Raw genomic sequence first — 17,987 nt, forward strand, 5'->3', positions numbered from 1 at the left:
AGATGGCCCCTTCTGGGGGAGATAAGTCAATTTTGCAGTATCTGTTGTTATTATTATAGGAACTGTTGCCTTCCTGTTTTATATTTATTTACCTAAATTGTTTTGAAAAGATTCAGAGGTATAGAGACATGCCTACTTTTTGCAAAATCATCATACATCGTGGAGGCAGTCCAGGCTATGGGGATCTTATTTGTTGGTGTCTTGGGCAAGTTGCTTGACCTCTGATCATCATTTCCTTATTTTTATATCGCCCCCGTATTTCAGACTCACTCTGTGTCAGGTGTTTATTTACCCTTATAGCAAGCTCAGGAGCAAAACACCATTGCCCTTGTTTTACAGGTGATGGAACTGTACATTTTCCAAGGACACAGTTCTGGTAAGTAATGAATGTGAAAGTTTAACTGTTTCGATCTCTTCTCAGAGCCAGTGCTCTCTAACTACTCTCCTGAACTTCCTCTCATCTGTAAAATATGGATGATAATAACACCTGTCTTACAGAGTGGTTGTACAGATTAAATAATAGAACTGTGAAATGTGTAGTACTTCATTACGCATTAGGCAATCAATAAATGGTTGATAGTATTACAAAAAATGATGAAGAAAAATCTTCACTAAAGCATCCATAGCAGTGAAGTTCTTGCTAGAACATAACCCTTTGTCCCTTAAGTGTAAATTAGTGTGATGTTACCAGCACTGACAGCAGATAGTAAGAAATATAATACAAAGGAATGAATCTCTAGTAGTGAAATGTCAGATACATGTAGATGGAAAAGAAGCTTTTGTACATTTTTGAATCATCTTGCTAACTATCATATCATTTCATGTTGACCTTAGCATACTTTTCCTTTAGTAAGATTGCCCTAATGAAAACAAAACTATTGAGCTTTAAAGTAAATGGAGTCTATACTGATCTGAGGGGAGCTGAGGTTCTAGAATAAGTTTGTGAAACACTGATTTGAGATAACAAAATACAGTTCCTGGTAGCTGTTGTAGATGTGTAAACAAATGCAAGTAACATGAAAAACAAGAGAAAGCAATTTCTAGTTTTTTACAGAATAGCAGCTACAGGGCAAGTGTTGTTCTAGAAAAGTCCTGGTCAGAACACCTAAAGCAGAATAAAAAGGAATGTGAGGTCATGTAGATCACTTGTGTTTAGAAATTTATAAAGCTAACAAAACAGAAATAAAGATACATTCCTTCTAACGAGAAAGGACATCAAGTTATGGCTTTATGTAACAAAGACTAACCATATTAGATTGTGACCTTGAGAATAGGGAGAGTATCTTATCCACCTTTTTTTTTACTTAGAACATAGCTCAGTCCTTGTCGGCTGCAAAATGAACAACTAAGTAATTCTAAGGAAAACTAGAGAGTGGAAATAATAAAGATAAAAGCCATCATCAATCTATTAAAAAACAGATATAAGAGTCTATAAAGTTTAGGTTCTGATTATTGACCATTTCCTCTATTACTACATAACACACAAAAAAGCTAAATTCATTTTTCACCAAATTGGGATAAAGGTACATTTGGAATGATCTAATTCAATATACAACCTATTTCACAGCATAAATAATTTGGTGTCTGACGGGGGTTGGGGGCACTACAAAAACACACACAGGATTTTTTTTTTTAACGATAGGGTATTGCTCTGTTACCCAGGCTGCAGTGCAGTGATGCAGTCATAACTCACTGCAGCCTCAAATTCCTAGGCTAAAGGGATCCTCCTGCTGCAGCTTCCTGAGTAGCTGGCACTACAAGCATGTGCCATCATACCTGGCCAATTAAAAAAATATTTTGTAGGGACACAGTCTCACCATATTGCCTAACTGGTCTATAACTCTTGGCCTCAAGCGATCCTCTTGCCTCGATCTCCCAAAGTTCTGAGAATATAAGTGTGAGCCACTGCACCTGGCCAGACATTTTATATAGCAGCAGAAATTAGATATTATGGAAAGTCTCTGTGACTACAATTTGAATTAAGACATAGTGGACATTAGAAAACCACAAGGGTTCCAAAAATATGTGCCCAAATAGAAATAATGAAAGCAGACTCTCCAAACAGTAGGCTGTGATATGCAATTAACTTGCTTCTCATGTGGATAATTCTATTGTAGAATGCTCCAGAGTATCAGGATATATTCATCTGTGCCTTAGACATTATAACTAAAAATATGGCACATAAACACTTTTATTTCAAAGCCAGAAGTTTAAAAGACTGGAATTAATTACCATACTTATAGAAAATTATTATCACACTCATATTATTTTTTAAAATTAAACTTTTATTGAAGGTAAAAATAATAATGGGGTTGTCTGTTAAGAGGAGAGAATGAATAAGCTCAGCTTACCAAGATGAATGCTCCTCTGATCTTGTCTTGATGGGCTAAAGCCTTGAAGATTGCTAATGGGGAACTTGACCTGATTGGCTGCTAAAGGACAATACATCAGGCTTCAGATCATCAAACGGGGTTCTGAGCTGCATCCCCCTAGTGCAGAAAGCAAGAAAAATCAAGGAGGACAGATGCCCTTTGTGTTTTGTGTCTGGTAAACAGTGGGGGATCTAAAGGCAGATGAGTATCTTGGATGGACGTCATCACAAGAGTGAATTCAAAATTTTAAGGAAACATAGGAGAGCAGAAGAAAGTTAAAGAAAGCAATTGCCCTTTTCCAAGTTCACAGCATGAGTAGAAAGAATTTGACTGCAGCGAAGTTCAAAGGAATTTAGGAAAGCTGGTTTATATGGGGAAACATCTCTTAGGACTAGGTACAAGAGATTCCAGAATATAGAATGCAGAGGAGCATAACAACACCAAATGGCTTTTTTTTAAAAAATTTTTTATTGGATTTTAGGTTTTGGGGTACATGAGCAGAGCATGCAAGACAGTTGCGTAGGTACACACATGGCAGTGTGCTTTGCTTTTCTTCTCCCCTTCACCCACATTTGGCATTTCTCCCCAGGCTATCCCTCCCCACCTCCCCCTCCCACTGGCCCTCCCCTTTTCCCCCCAATAGACCTCAGTGTTTAGTACTCCCCTTTCTATGTCCATGTGTTCTCATTTTTCATCACCCACCTATGAGTGAGAATATGCGGTGTTTCATTTTCTGTTCTTGTGTCAGTTTGCTGAGGATGATGTTCTCCAGATTCATCCATGTCCCTACAAACGACACAAACTCATCATTTCTGATTGCTGCATAATATTCCATGGTGTATATGTGCCACATTTTTCCAATCCAGTCTATTATCAATGGGCATTTGGGTTGATTCCAGGTCTTTGCTATTGTAAACAGTGCTGCAATGAACATTCGTGTACATGTGTCCTTATAGTAGAACGATTTATAGTCTTTTGGATATATACCCAGTAATGGGATTGCTGGGTCAAATGGAATTTCTATTTCTAAGGCCTTGAGGAATCGCCACACCATCTTCCACAATGGTTGAACTAATTTACACTCCCACCAACAGTGTAAGAGTGTTCCTTTTTCTCCACATCCTCTCCAGCATCTGTTGTCTCCAGATTTTTTAATGATCGCCATTCTAACTGGCGTGAGATGGTATCTCAATGTGGTTTTGATTTGCATCTCTCTGATGACCAGTGACGATGAGCATTTTTTCATATGATTGTTGGCCTCATATATGTCTTCTTTCGTAAAGTATCTGTTCATATCCTTTGCCCACTTTTGAATGGGCTTGTTTGTTTTCTTCCTGTAAATCTGTTTGAGTTCTTTGTAAATTCTGGATATCAGCCCTTTGTCAGATGGGTAGACTGCGAAAATTTTTTCCCATTCTGTTGGTTGCCGATCCACTCTAGTGACTGTTTCTTTTGCCGTGCAGAAGCTGTGGAGTTTCATTAGGTCCCATTTGTCTATTTTGGCTTTTGTTGCCAATGCTTTTGGTGTTTTGTTCATGAAGTCCTTGCCTACTCCTATGTCCTGGATAGTTTGCCTAGATTTCCTTCTAGGGTTTTTATGGTGCCAGGTCTTATGTTTAAGTCCTTAATTCATCTGGAGTTAATTTTAGTGTAAGGTGTCAGGAAGGGGTCCAGTTTCTGCTTTCTGCACATGGCTAGCCAGTTTTCACAACACCATTTGTTAAACATGGAATCCTTTCCCCATTGCTTGTTTTTGTCAGGTTTATCAAAGATTGTATAGTTGTATGTATGTTGTGTTGCCTCCGGTGCCTCTGTTTTGTTCCATTGGTCTATATCTCTGTTTTGGTACCAGTACCATGCTGTTTTGATTACTGTAGCCGTGTAGTATAGTTTGAAATCCGGTAGTGTGATGCCCCCCACTGTGTTCTTTTTGCTTAGAATTGACTTGGCTATGCGGGCTCTCTTTTGGTTCCATATGAAGTTCATGGTGGTTTTTTCCAGTTCTGTGAAGAAAGTCAATGGTAGCTTGATGGGGATAGCGTTGATTCTGTAAATTACTTTGGGCAGTATAGCCATTTTCACGATATTAATTCTTCGTAACCATGAACATGGAATGTTTCTCCATCTGTTTGTGTCCTCTCTGATTTCGTTGAGCAGTGGTTTGTAGTTCTCCTTGAAGAGGTCTCTTACGTTCCTTGTGAGTTGTATTCCAAGGTATTTTATTCTTTTTGTAGCAATTGCAAATGGCAGTTCGCTCTTGATTTGGCTTTCTTTAAGTCTGTTATTGGTGTAGACGAATGCTTGTGATTTTTGCACATTGATTTTATATCCCGAGACTTTGCTGAAGTTGCTTATCAGTTTCAGGAGTTTTTGGGCTGAGGTGATGGGGTCTTCTAGGTATACTATCATGTCGTCTGCAAATAGAGACAATTTGGCTTCCACCTTTCCTATTTGAATACCCTTTATTTCTTTTTCTTGCCTGATTGCTCTGGCTAGAACTTCCAGTACTATATTGAATAGGAGTGGTGAGAGAGGGCATCCTTGTCTAGTGCCAGATTTTAAAGGGAATGCTTCCAGTTTTTGCCTATTCAGTATGATATTGGCTGTTGGTTTGTCATAAATAGCTTTTATTACTTTGAGATATGTTACATCGATACCGAGTTTATTGAGGGTTTTTAGCATAAAGGGCTGTTGAATTTTGTCAAATGCCTTCTCTGCGTCAATTGAGATAATCATGTGGTTTTTGTTTTTGGTTCTGTTTATGTGGTGAATTACGTTGATAGACTTGCGTATGTTGAACCAGCCTTGCATCCTCGGGATGAATCCTACTTGATCATGATGAATAAGTTTTTTGATTTGCTGTTGCAATCAGCTTGCCAATATTTTATTGTAGATTTTTGCATCTATGTTCATCATGGATATTGGCCTGAAGTTTTCTTTTCTCGTTGGGTCTCTGCCAGGTTTTGGTATCAGGATGATGTTGGTCTCATAAAATGATTTGGGAAGGATTCCCTCTTCTTGGATTGTTTGAAATAGTTTTAGAAGGAATGGTACCAGCTCCTGTTTGTGTGTCTGGTAGAATTCGGCTGTGAACCCGTCTGGACCTGGGCTTTTTTTGTGTGGTAGGCTATTAATTGCTGCCTCAACTTCAGACCTTGTTATTGGTCTATTCATAGTTTCAGCTTCCTCCTGGTTTAGGCTAGTGAGGACACAGGAGTCCAGGAATTTATCTATTTCTTCCAGGTTTACTAGTTTATGCGCATAGAGTTGTTTGTAATATTCTCTGATGATGGTTTGAATTTCTGTGGAATCTGTGGTGATTTCCTCTTTATCATTTTTTATTGCATCTATTTGGTTGTTCTTTCTTTTCTTTTTAATCAATCTGGCTAGTGGTCTGTCTATTTTGTTGATCTTTTCAAAAAACCAGCTCTTGGATTTATTGATTTTTTGAAGGGTTTTTTGTATCTCAATCTCCTTCAGCTCAGCTGTGATCTTAGTTATTTCTTGTCTTCTGCTGGGTTTTGAGTTTTTTTGATCTTGCTCCTCTAGCTCTTTCAATTTTGACGATAGGGTGTCAATTTTGGATCTCTCCATTCTCCTCATATGGGCACTTATTGCTATATACTTTCCTCTAGAGACTGCTTTAAATGTGTCCCAGAGGTTCTGGCACGTTGTGTCTTCGTTCTCATTGGTTTCGAAGAACTTCTTTATTTCTGCCTTCATTTCGTTGTTTACCCAGTCAACATTCAAGAGCCAGTTGTTCAGTTTCCATGAAGCTGTGCGGTTCTGGGTCGGTTTCTGAATTCTGAGTTCTAACTTGATTGCACTATGGTCTGAGAGGCTGTTTGTTATGATTTCAGTTGTTTTGCATTTGTTGAGCAGTGCTTTACTTCCAATTATGTGGTCAATTTTAGAGTAGGTGTGATGTGGTGCTGAGAAGAATGTGTATTCTGTGGATTTGGGGTGGAGAGTTCTGTAAATGTCTATCAGGTTTGCTTGCTCCAGGTCTGAGTTCAAGCCCTGGATATCCTTGTTGATTTTCTGTCTGGTTGATCTGTCTAGTATTGACAGTGGAGTGTTAAAGTCTCCCACTATTATTGTGTGGGAGTCTAAGTCCTTTTTTAAGTCATTAAGAACCTGCCTTATGTATCTGGGTGCTTCTGCATTGGGTCCATATATGTTTAGGATCGTTAGCTCTTCTTGTTGTATCGATCCTTTTACCATTATGTAATGGCCTTCTTTGTCTCTTTTGATCTTTGTTGCTTTAAAGTCTATTTTATCAGAGATGAGAATTGCAACTCCTGCTTTTTCTTTCTCTCCATTTGCTTGGTAAATCTTCCTCCATTCCTTTATTTTGAGCCTTTGTGTATCCTTGCATGTGAGATGGGTTTCCTGGATACAGCACACTGATGGGGTTTGAATTTTTATCTAATTTGCCAGTTTGTGTCTTTTGATTGGTGCATTTAGTCCATTTACATTTAGGGTTAATATTGTTATGTGTGAATTTGATACTGCCATTTTGATGCTAAGTGGCTGTTTTGCCTGTTAGTTGTTGTAGATTCTTCATTATGTTGAAGCTCTTTAGCATTCAGTGTGATTTTGGAATGGCTGGTACTGGTTGATCCTTTCTATGTGTAGTGCCTCTTTTAGGAGCTCTTGTAAAGCAGGCCTGGTGGTGACAAAATCTCTGAGTACTTGCTTGTTCGCAAAGGATTTTATTTTTCCTTCACTTCTGAAGCTCAGTTTGGCTGAATATGAAATTCTGGGTTGAAATTTCTTTTTTTTAAGAATGTTGAATATTGGCCCCCACTCTCTTCTGGCTTGTAGAGTTTCTGCTGAGAGATCTGCTGTGAGTCTGATGGGCTTCCCTTTGTGGGTGACCCGACCTTTCTCTCTGGCTGCCCTTAGTATTCTCTCCTTTATTTCAACCCTGTTGAATCTGACGATTATGTGCCTTGGGGTTGCTCTTCTTGCGGAATATCTTTGTGGTGTTCTCTGTATTTCCTGCAATTGAGTGTTGGCCTGTCTTGCTAGGTGGGGAAAATTTTCCTGGATGATGTCCTGAAGAGTATTTTCCAGCTTGGATTCATTCTATTCGTCCTTTTCTGGTACACCTATCAAACGTAGGTTAGGTCTTTTCACATAGTCCCACATTTCTTGGAGACTTTGTTCATTCCTTTTTGTGCTTTTTTCTCTAATCTTGGTTTCTCGTTTTATTTCATTGAGTTGGTCTTCGACTTCAGATATTCTTTCTTCTGCTTGGTCAATTCGGCTATTGAAACTTGTATTTGCTTCGCGAAGTTCTCGTATTGTGTTTTTCAGCTCCTTTAATTCATTCATATTCCTCTCTAAGTTATCCATTCTTGTTATCATTTCTTCGAATCTTTTTTCAAATCTTTTTTCAAGGTTCTTAGTTTCTTTGCATTGATTTAATACATGATCTTTTAGCTCACAAAAGTTTCTCATTATCCATCTTCTGAAGTCTAATTCTGTCATTTTGTCGCAGTCATTCTCCATCCAGCTGTGTTCCCTTGCTGGTGAGGAGTTTTGGTCCTTTCTAGGAGGCGAGGTGTTCTGGTTTCGGGTGTTTTCCTCCTTTTTGCGCTGGTTTCTTCCCATCTTTGTGGATTTGTCCACTGGTCGTCTGCGTAGTTGCTGACTTTTCGATTGGGTCTCTGAGTGGACACCCAGAATGTTGATGATGAAGTATTTCTGTTGCTTGGTTTTCCTTCTACCAGTCTAGCCCCTTTGCTGTACGACTGCTGAGGTCTGCTCCAGACCCTGCTTGTCTGGGGTGCACCTCTAGCAGCTGTGGCACAGCGAGGGATGCTACCAGTTTCTTTTTCTTCTATCTTTGTCCCAGGATGATGCCTGCCTAATGTCAGTCTTTTGGATATAGAGGGGTCAGGTAGCTGCTTGAGGTGACAGTTTGTACTTTATATGGGCTTAATTGCTGAGCTGTGAGCTCTGTTGTTCATTCATGGCTGTTAGGCTTCTATGTTTGATTCTGCTGCAACAGAGCTCATTAAAAAACCCTTTTTTTTTTCTCAAATGCTCTGTGTTGAGGGGTTTGGGCTTTATTTTTGGATGTTCGATGAGGTGTCCTGCCCAGCTAGAAGGCAGACTAGCCACTGTTTGGCTGCCGAGGCTCCGCCCTGCTGTTTTGTGATTCGCCCTGTTCCTGCAGGCTCTGCTGTGCTCTCCGCCACGCCCTGTGGTGGAGTCTCCTCATTGTAGCCTGTTGCCTCAGAAACGGCAGGCTGCGTCAGCAGTGGGCGTGTATCTCAGTAGGGAGGGGTTGCCTCGGCAATGGCTGGCTGTGTCAGCAGTGGCGTGTATCTCAGTTGGGGCGGGTTGCCTCGGCAATGGCTGGCTGCGGCAGCAGTGGACGTGTATCTCAGTTGGGGCGGGTTGCCTCGGTAGTGGTGGATGCCCCTCCCCCACAGAGCGTCTCGGACCGTCTGCTTGGGATAGTTTGAAATCGTGGTTTTGTTCGTCCCACTGGGTATCCCAAACGATCTGTTCCTGCAATCCCCTGGGCTGGCCTACTGTCCAAGTCTCGTTCAGTCTCACGTCCAACCCTCTCAAGTCTCAGGTTGTGCTTGCACGACAAGCGCGCCCTGCGGGGATTGCTGGGTAGGGCCGGCCGCCACCACCCCAGCTGCCGGCTTCGCCAGGCAGACCTACTGCCTGGCGTCCCGTGTCTTTTTTATACTTGGGAGTTTCCCCGTTCTGTGGGCAACAACGATCAGTCTGGAAATGCAGCTGTGACTCACCGTTTGCGGATTCAACACGAGCTCCAATCCTGGGTTGTTCTCACAGCGCCATCTTGAGTCCTCCCCCCACCAAATGGCTTTTTGATGTTGTTGTTGAGACAGGGTCTCGCTGTGTTGCCCATGCTGGATGGAGTACAGTGGTGTGATCACAACTCACTGCAGCTTGGACCTTCTGGGCTCAAGTGATCCTCCTACCTCAGCCTCCCAAGTAGCTGGGATCACAGCCATGCACCAGGATGCTGGCTAATTTTTACATTTTTCTATAGAGATGGGGTCTCACTATTGTTGCCCAGAATGGTCTTGAACTCCTGGACTCAAGTGATCCTCCCATGTTGACCTCCCAAAGTGTTGGGATTATCAGTGTGAGCCACTGTGCCTGGTGGCTTATTTCATTCTACCACCAGCTGTAGCATATAGGAATTTTTATTATACTCATGCATGCATGTTGGGACTGAGGTTTAAAGAAGCTAGAAAACTTGTCTAGGTCACATGGTTAGAAGTGGCTGGACCCCTTCAGTACTTGTAATTACTTAATAGAACCTACCTCAAAGATTATGAATTTTAAAGTGTTATGAATGTAGAAAAAAAGCACCAATTTTTAGTTCTTTACAATAAACAATAGCTCAATGGTTAGGCAATTAATTGGTATCTCATTTGTAAACCTTGGCTTTTTGAATAGTTTTCTTTTGACATACTCTAATAGCATATGAGAGAGTTCATGAGTCAATATAAACTGATAATTTTCTTTTGATAAGTTTTGATATAGATTAATGAAATTCATTTATTGATAATCTAATATGTGCCTAGTGGGTACACAGATTCATAGATGTAATGAGAAAACTAATATTTGTTTTATATTAAGAATATAATAGAAATGAGATTACATATGTGAACAGGTAAAAGGAAAAAAAAATTTTTTTCTGAGTATCTAACATTCATTGAATGAGACTTGATATAAATGGCCTGATGTATGTATGTGAAAGAATAGAGGACTTTTAAAGGACCAATTCTATGTTTTATGCTGAGAGAGGGACATTATTTATAAAGCATAATTTAATAAAGATGTATTTATCTCTGTAAGTATTTATGATCCTCCTTTACTCTAGAAATAAGAAAACTGAGGCTAGAAAAAATTAAGTGACCTCACATAGGGTTTGAATTCAATTGTAAAACATCTTTTTCACTATAGTGACACAACCTACTTTGTAAACTAAATAAAGCAACAAAAGATAAGTGTTCAGTGCATGAAACAGGAACCACTCTAGGCACTTTAAGCAGATAGGGATTTATTTCAGGGATTTTGAGGCTTGCAAATTTATTGGAAGGGCCAAAGGAGCAAATTCTAGGATGAGCCTCCTAGATGATTCTCAGAAATATGCAGAGGTGATACCTTTGGGCCACCATTAGACCTATGTCAGAGCAAGAAGTACAGTCAGTGCTTCTCCAACTGTCTGAAAAATCTGGAGAATGGGTAATTAAAATTTTTCTCCAGGGAAGTTAAATCAGAAATCGACTATTACTACTATTACTTCTAAATGCTCAGGAAACTGGAGCGTGGATAATATAAAGTTTCTGTAGGGAAGCTCCATGTTTCCATGACTGTGCTAGCCAGCAGCAACAGCCAAGAGTCATAGGAAGATGATCTTTGCCTCAATTCTTTCACATATTACCTGAGCTTATTAACAGGGTAGAGCCTGATTTGTACATAATACTCTAGTTGCAAGGGAGTCTGGGAAATATAAATTTTAGATTTCCAGCTTCTCAACTAGAAAGAGGAGAAAATGGAGGTTGAGTAAACCATTCCAGAAAAGATATTATTATTATTAGTTAAAAATGTAATAATTACTGCCATCTCAATATTCTAACTTAGGGCACCACAAAATGAGAAACTGATACACTTTACAATGGTTTCCTCATCTTCTAGTCTTTTTGCTACTCTGGTGTCTGTAGGACACTTCTGAGTAAGACCTTTGCTTTAGACACAGCTGTTGCTTTTTATCAGTGTGGTAAGCAATTTATGTTTAACAGCAGTTTAATGGTCCACTGACTGTACTAAAATGCAGTGCTTTACCAACCGTGAACTTTGACATATTTATATCAGGTTTTCAATCTGAAAACATGCACAAAGGAATCTTCTAAATATAATTTATTATTAGACCAATTCTTATATAGGTGTTGAACAGCATATAAAATTTATATTTGGGCCTTAGATTTTGTCCTCTTTCAAGAGACACAGTGACATTAGTAGGTGAACTGAAGTTCGAAATCCCAATTGCGTTGAAGGGACATCAAGCCTTATGAATTTGCATTAATACTAAAAACAGCAGGGGAATAGTATAATTAATATATAAAATTCCATTTTTAAATAGAAAGCAAAACCTAGGATGAACCTTACAAAGGACCTTTGGATAAACCCTCTGTTATGTCATACTAACAGTGTCAATAGTCTTAGTTATTGTGGATGAAAATCTTTATTTCTGCAATTTTGTGGGTGTTTCCTGAATTCCCAACATATAATTTATAACTTTTGATCTTTAATCCTTAACTCTTTCAATTATGTACTATTTAATGCCACTGTTTTATATTTCTTTTTCCCAAAGTACTGAGTTTCTAAAATTGAATAGAAACTTCACATGCCTACACTTAGTCTGAAGTGTTTATATGCCTTAATTAGCGTAGAAATATTTCCTAGCTTTCAAAGTACTTCTATGCAGACTATAATGCAAAGCAAAGCGGGAAATGCTACTATTTAAATGACTGCTCTGTTCTGAAAGTACTCAAGAAAATTCAACTTTCAGCTGAGTACTAGACTAAACAGTAACAGACATTTTGTGGTAGTAAAAGATGATTCAATATTTTGCACTCAGCGATTTGAAGTGTGCTTCAGTTTTTATTTTAATTTTTCTTGTGAATATTTCATCAATAAGATTGTCAAAATAAGTTTCTGGAACTTAGCTGTTAATCAGTGAAAAGAGACAAAATACTTAAGGATAAAATTGATCACATTACAGATAAGTGCATATAACAGAGAGTGGACTTACTACATGGCAAAAGGCTTCTGAATGCTGGCAGTGGAACAGTTGTAGAATGTTTTTGTGAGTGTACGCTGGGGTAGTGGTAGTGTAGGCCTAAATATACACTTATGTTTGTGCTTTACCTAGGGAACAGTCAGTCTCAATCAATGCATCTGAGAGAGCTATGTTTCTGAATCTTTCTTGGTCTATCATGTATCATATGAATGTACATTAGTCAAAGGGTATGAGTATGATTGAATATGACTTTGCTTTTATGTGTCTACATCAAAGAGCATGCAAATGAGTATGTCTGCATTTGGAGGAAGCTATAATCTTACTTACTTCTGTTGTATTGTTTCTAAAACATTTAATTACCAATATTGATTACCAGTGTTGTACTTAGTTTTCTGCCATCCTGGCCACTCACCATCACCAAGATGGTACTTTAATAATATCTCTCACGTTTGTGTTGTTTCAAAAACCACTGACTCAGGATCAGGAATCAGGAATCAGAAAAAAATACTAATTATAACTTTACCCTCAAGCACAAAGGACAAAGCTGTAGATGTACCTAATGCTTCAGCAAAAATGTATAGTTATGAGGTCATTGCTATTTTATATTTTTATCCACTATCTTATAAGTTGATCTTAGCCTGCAATAAGCAAAATAATTCCCCTCTGCACAGTTTTCTCCTACCTGCTTTTTCAGTAGATATGAAACTTATAAAAACACTTTGCAATTTCTAGTCTTTTCTCTATCTTAGGGAAAAATGAAAAGAAAACCAGAGTGAGTTGAGTATCATCTTTGCTGATAGAAAAGGAGTCACAGATCTTAGATTGAAAGATGAGGCAATTATCATTAAAGGTTAAAGAGGAATCAGGAAAAATGGTAGACAAATTCTGGCTATGTTTACATGAAGACACCAATGACAATTTCGGTCATTAATTTGTGATACTGATGTATTTTGAAGCATGACTGGTCACAGCAGTGGCAAATGACTCATGAATAACATAGTAAGGGAGTTGCAGTCAGGGTGGACGGTGCTGATTTCTGCAGATGTGGAAGACAAAATGCTATAAAACTTAAAAGTAATGTTAAAAATTATTCAGTAGCTTTAAAGAGTCTTAAAGACACACTTCCCCAAGAAGTTAATGGACATTGACGCCAATTTGGGTAGCAACACAGTGCCCAGGAAGAGCAAGGGAATTGCATTCCGGAAACATACATTCTTTGGTCCATTACTTGGTTTTCCAAAAATTAGCCCTAGGGACTCTTAAACAAAATTCAATTTTAGCTTTAGGCTTTGGAGCTGCTCTTACTTGCTTATTTGAACATCCATAGATGGCTTTTCTCCTAGATATGCCCACGGACTCCATTCCAGCTAGGTCTTACTATGCAGGGCATGATAATTGAGGCACAGTGAATTAGGAACCATGTGATTTTTAGAGGATACATAGGAGAGAACAGCAAAATTTGAGTGTAGGCTAATCAAACCTGATCTCACCAACAGCAAATTGTTTAACAGATTTACCAAAAATTCACCATGTTTGAAAAATGTGTCATCTCCTTACCCAACCCCATATGATACCTCATTCCCTTCCAGCTTTGTCTCTGGCTCTAGGCTTGATGTCACCTGTGGAATATTGCCTGCTCTCTTCCTTTAGATTCTTGACCTAACTACTCCATAGAATTACTGTGATAGCTTTCTCCCTTTAATTGGCACCAATTTCTTTAAGCTGCTTCATTTTGCTGATTCAAACTCTCACAGATAAAGGGGAAGTCTGCCATCATAAGTATATATTGAGTGTCAATCTGCAGACCAAGTCTGAGACTCAGTTGTTCCTGTTACTGATTGATTCTTTCAGTCAGGGTTCAGTCTAGAAAATGGAAGTCCCCTATATATTCTAAGAATGGAGGGGCTAGTAGGAAATTTGAGGTTTACACAATCATTGACAGACTGGAGGACAAAAAGCAGGAAAGTCAACATTAGTCATCACTGAAGCGGCGGTTCTTCAAGCTCACTTGGAAGCCACTGCAAATCTCAGGCTTCTCTGGAAATCTTCTGCAACTGTCCTGATATGCAGCATTTAAATGAGAGGTTTGCAAAGGGCCACTCTAAAGTGGCAGTGAATCTCATGCCAGCTTATACATATGGCTGCATCTGCCTGTGGGGAGTTATGATCTTTCCTTGGCACTTGTGGTCATCTTGTAAAAATGAGATGATCCTCCACTCCAAATTTGATTTGGATATCAAGACTAATGATATCCATGCAGGTATCAAGATAGTATAAAAAGGTTTGTTACATAATGAGACTTTGTGGAGAGAGCAGGGCAAGCTTAGAAGCAGGTCTGAAAAAATTGCTTGAAGGGGGATGGAGACTGTTTGGCTTTTATTGTGGTTAGGAGGTAGAGTTGTTATGATTTTTGCACATCCATAAGCCAGAGCTTGCACTGTTTAAATTTCCCACTGGCACAAAAGAAGCTGTTACCAGGCTTTCTCAGCTTTCCCAGATGCAATACAGAAGGCAGAAGGAGAGTCGTGGGGTTTGAAAAACTGTCAGTAGTCAAATGTCAAAATTGGAGTTAACTCTTCACTATTACACTATCATGGAATTATGTAGGGAAGGGGATTTGGACATATTTAAAGGGGGTGATGGTGATGCTGAGTTAAATAACCACAAATCTCATACACTGAGCATGATCTCAGCTCTATTATGCCGTGGTACTCAGGCCAACAGGATGCCACTGTGGATGTGAGTATTATTTTCTAAAAATAAAATAGTCACTTTTGAAGTTAAAATAATACCCATTTTAAAAATCAAGAAGAAGACCATAAAACTCTTTAAAGTATATAAAGAGAAAAAAACCCCATAAGTGACATAAGCCTTAAATCATAGTAAATCATCAACTAAATGTGGCTAGGTTTCCCCTGCCAGAGAAGAGGATTGGTACTTGAAAATTACATATATATGGTTATCTTATTTAGGCAGTTCACACTATTAAACACAGGACCACACTTTCTCAAAATTTCTCAAAGACAAATGGTGTTTATAATATAATAAATATGGATATTCACCTCCATCATATACATGAACTGGAAATTTCAGCTTAATTATAAAAACTTAAAAAAAATTGGAACCATGCATATGGTAACTGTTTAGTTTTAGTGAAAGTTGCTTGACAGTAGGGAATTCAGTTCATGAAATACTGTGGTTTAACTCTAAGAGGGCAGAATATTCCAGAAGCTTAGATTGTTTAGAAGTAGGTCACCTTCATGATTAATATCAAGGACTCCCTGAAATCCCTGATTATACAAGAATTACCAATGGATGCCAGTTGATGTGACAAGCATGGGGTTAGGTGTTGGGGATAAAAGCTAAATAAAATATGGTTTTTTTTCTCTTTTAAGAATCTCATAGTCTATTCAAATGATTCTTAGTGTTAAAGGATTCTAAGGATTTAAGGAATAAAAGGCTGCAGTTAAAACAATTCTTAGTCTACTAAATAGCAACCTCTGCAAAACATAGCCTGCCACTACCTAAAGTTTCAAAATAAAAAACAAATCTGTGAAAAACAAGTTCCAAGCCTCAGTGTTATTTTTTTAACAGCTTCTTTAAAATAAAAGAAAGATTACCAGGCAAGGACAAATTCTAATTTGGTCTTGAATGTTGTCCATAAAAGACTGAAGATAACTGACAGTATTGTCCAGCATTCTTAAGGCAACACTGATTTCCATTTGAAACAGAGAAATCAGTGACTTGCTGCTTGTTGAAGTCAGGCACCTCTGAGAGATACTTTATTGTGTATTCTGAGGCACATCTTTCCAGGTCATGAGGTGTGAAAGTGACTGATAAGCACATAGAATGTGGAAGAGAACAAAATAATAAAACAAGCAGGTTCACTTTTAGTCATGATTGCATATAGTAAATAAGCAAAAATCTTCTACTAAAAATGTTGAGTATTGAGAGTTGGAAATCTTTTAAGGTTGTTTTTAAAGCCAACAGTCTAGAACTGCAAATGAATTTAATTCTCGAATCATTCTGCTCTAAGTAGTGAAGAACTTTTAAATGTGTCATGAGATATAAATACATAAACTTTATAATTTAGTGCACAACTGCTAATTTGTATAGGTCAACTTGAAAAAATATTTTAATATCTTTTATTTTTCAGCAGGTAATGGGCCCAGCACTGATGATTTTAGCTAATGTTTTTAGGGAGAGATATGTGTATGGGAGGGGGAAAGTTATTGTTTATTTTAATTGGGTAGTTCTGTATTTTGAAAACCTTAGTTATAGTTTCACTTGATCCACACAACAATCTTGCAAGGTAGAAAAAACAAATGTTTCTACACCAATTTTACAAATAACAACCCTGAAGTTTGTGGAGGTAAATTAATTTTCCTTAGGTCTTATATCTGGCTAACGACAGTTAAAAGAGAAGCCAAATGTACTTACTCCCAGTTCAGATCTTTCTGCTATGAAGTACTGTCTCCTTATAAGTGATACCCTGCTAGAGCCTTTGATTTTGATGTTCTGAATTCATGTTTTTGACATTTTTGATTTTGTATATAATAGTATGTGTTTTTTTTTTCATTTTGTGACAAGTTCTAATATCCATCCAAAAGATTTAGACTGGGGAAATGAAGCACCAAATATATGTGTGTGTGTGTGTGTGTGTGTGTATACATAAATATATATATATGTATATATGCTTCAGTTATTTTAAATGTTTGTGAAATTACAGATAACTTCAAAGAAGAAAAAATAAAGTTCATTTATGATACTTTTTCTGTATTTTTTGTTAAATTCTTAAATTTTATTAGTTTGGTGAGGTTTTTGAATTATAGAATTCTAGACTATCTTAAATGCTGCATTATGGTTTAGTATTTAAAATATTAGTTAAATTTTTTAATAGACTTTATTTTTTAGAGATGATTTAGGCTCACAGCAGAGAAGTTATCTTTTTTTTTCTTATTTTTTTATTGCATTTTATGTTTTGGGGTACATGTGCAGAGCATGCAATACAGTTGCATAGGTACACACATTGCAGTGTGTTCTGTTTGCTTTCACCCCTTCACCCACATTTGGCGTTTCTCCCCAGGCTATCCCTCCCCACCTCCCCCTCCCACTGGCCCTCCCCTTTTCCCCCCAATAGACCCCAGTGTTTAGTACTCCCGTCTCTGTGTCCATGTGTTCTCATTTTTCATCACCCGCCTATGAGTGAGAATATGCGGTGTTTCATTTTCTGTTCTTGTGTCAGTTTGCTGAGAATGATGTTCTCCAGATTCATCCATGTCCCTACAAACGACATGAACCCATCATTTCTGATTGCTGCATAATATTGGATTGGAGGTTTCAGTGGGATGGGAGAATCACAAGGAATCAGGTGTTCAGAGGAATGTATTGAGTACAGGTGAGGAAACAGGATGTTGAAAAGTTAAAAAAGGAGAGAAGGAGAGGAAGAAAGAGGAAGAAAAAGAGGGAGAAAAAACAGGAATATTGCTTCATTCTAAAAATGGGTATTAATAATGGCCAATAAATATTTTGTGTATTTAAAATGGAGAACTCTATAAATATTTATTGAGTTTACTTGTTCAAAATCTGAGTTGAAGTCCTGGATATCCTTATTAATTTTCTGTCTCGTTGAGTCTAAATCTCATTATGGGTCTTATGTATCTGGGTATTAAGATCTCTTATTGTTGCATTGATCCTTTTACCACTGTATCTTTGTTGCTTTGAAATCTATTTTATCAAATGTGAGAATTGCAGCTCCTGCTTTTTGTTTATTTATTTATTTTTGCTCTCCATTTGGTTGGCAAATTTTT

The 17,987-nt window shown here is 38.0% G+C and overlaps 1 protein-coding gene across 4 annotated transcripts in view; it reads left to right on the forward strand.

Moving 5' to 3' along the window:
• The window catches only part of LOC108588667 (uncharacterized), a 708,321-nt gene that overhangs the window by 176,722 nt on the left and 513,612 nt on the right, over positions 1–17,987 (forward strand). The window lies entirely within an intron of this gene.

The sequence above is a fragment of the Callithrix jacchus genome, chromosome 16, assembly GCF_049354715.1.
Source record: "Callithrix jacchus isolate 240 chromosome 16, calJac240_pri, whole genome shotgun sequence".
Classification (NCBI taxonomy): domain Eukaryota; kingdom Metazoa; phylum Chordata; class Mammalia; order Primates; family Cebidae; genus Callithrix; species Callithrix jacchus.